The sequence below is a fragment of the Prionailurus viverrinus genome, chromosome B4 (genome assembly GCF_022837055.1).
Source record: "Prionailurus viverrinus isolate Anna chromosome B4, UM_Priviv_1.0, whole genome shotgun sequence".
Lineage (NCBI taxonomy): Eukaryota > Metazoa > Chordata > Mammalia > Carnivora > Felidae > Prionailurus > Prionailurus viverrinus.
Window position 1 is genome coordinate 23607133 of NC_062567.1, and position 1865 is coordinate 23608997.

Sequence of the window (1865 nt, forward strand, 5' to 3'; positions counted from 1 at the left end):
AGATTGAATGGGATGAGTGTCTCAGGAGGCACAAAATAAGGCTTCAAGGGTTTTGAAGAAAAAGAAATGGGCATTCATTGAGCACCTATTATGGGGTGGACACTGCTGTGATGTGTAGTTTCAGACTTCAGCCCTTGCTCAGCTCTGGTGGCTTCTTCAGGAATCTTATCACCATTACAGCACAAACCGAGGGGACAAGATACTCTTGTTTCTCATTAGTCTGTCCCATGACTAGGTCCTTATGTTATTTTTCAGGGGACTGAATGTGAACTTTGCAACGTATTATTAAAAATCCCCATGGGGGGCCTGGGTGGCTCAGTCGGTTAAGCGTCCGGCTTCAGCTCAGGTCATGATCTCACGGTCCGTGAGTTCGAGCCCCACGTCGGGCTCTGTGCTGACAGCTCGGAGCCTGGAGCCTGCTTCAGATTCTGTGTCTCCCTCTCTCTCGGACCCTCCCCCATTCATGCTCTGTCTCTCTCTGTCTCAAAAATAAATAAACATTAAAAAATTTTTTAAAAAACCTTTAAAAAAATCCCCATACATTTTTGTAGTTACGGCCTTTTATGTTTTACTGCGGATGACTTTCACTTGTGTATCTAATGAGATGGGGACATAATCTGTAAAAAAAGTGTTAGAAATGAAAGAAAAACGATAGGTGAACAACAACAACAAAACGTTGGTTGAGCCTTTTTTTTCCCCCTTTCATCTCTTGGTTGCCTTATCGCTTCAGATTTAGAGAAGTCCAAACCATGATGCAGACTTATTGCGACTGATAGAGAATTTTCTAGTGCAATCTAAAGGGGTAATGCTGTAAACCCTGATACCAAAATTTTTAAGCCTAACTGAAAGGAGAACTGAATAATCGTCAGTTGGATCAGAGCAGAGACCTAAAAGTGGTTCTGCACCTTGGCTGCTTTAAAAAATGCAGGTGCACCTGGCCATACCTCCAGCCAATTAGATTAAACCTTGTCATGGTGGGATCCAGACTTCAATGTTTTTATTTTATTTTTTTATTAAGTTTATTTATTTTGAGAGAGAGAGAGAGAGAGAGAGAGAGAGAGAGAGAGAAAGAGAGATTGAAAACACATGTATGCTGATAGGGGAGGGGCAGAGGGAGAGAGAAAGAGGATCCCAAGCAGGTTCCACACTCAGCACAAAGCCCAGCGTGGGGGTCCATCTCGCAAACGGTAAGATCATGACCTGAGCTGAAATCGAGAGTTTGGCACTTAACCAACTGAGCTACCCAAGTGCCCCAGACTTCAGTATTTTTTAAAGCTCCAGATGATTCAAAGGTGCCATCGGTGTTAATAAATACTTCCACACAAGAGATATTTAAATCTAATCTGCTAGTTGATGAACTCACAAGCGTAGGTCGTGTGCTACGTGATGGGAGAGTCATTCGCTAACACCACAAGGGTCTCTGGCCCAATGGGTGGGGTTTGAGAGTAGTTCTTGCTACAAGTATAATTCAAGTGTGTCAGAGCTTTAAGGAGAAATGAAAACGTTTTGAAAAATGGTCTATGTTTTCCTCTGCTTTTCTGCATATTTCCTAACTGCTCGGGCCTCTTAGGCATCACCGGGCCCTTCTGTTTTCAGAGCAACTTGATGAACCCTGTGTAAGATCCCAAGAAGGGAGCTCACCCAGTGGCCTTCATGAGGTGGATGCTGGGGAGGCTGCGGCCACGAAGAATTCCAGGGCTAGTGGCCTGCTCTGGCTCCTGAGTTCATTGCTACTCAGCCTGAAGTCGCACTTGGGTCTGAAGGCGTGTGGGTGCCCTCGGTGCCTATTCAGCAGGTTCCCTACTGAGGACGGGAGCCCTCAGCCTGCCACTGAAGACTGGTCTGCAGCTCCCACCACTGGGGGC

General features: G+C 45.6%; 1 non-coding gene across 1 annotated transcript; it reads left to right on the plus strand.

The window, feature by feature from the left end:
* Positions 1-1314: 1314 nt before the first annotated feature.
* Positions 1315-1463, plus strand: LOC125171430 (small nucleolar RNA SNORA62/SNORA6 family). The gene has a single exon (XR_007154335.1). It is a non-coding gene; the product is annotated as a small nucleolar RNA SNORA62/SNORA6 family (small nucleolar RNA).
* The last annotated feature ends 402 nt before the right edge of the window (positions 1464-1865 follow it).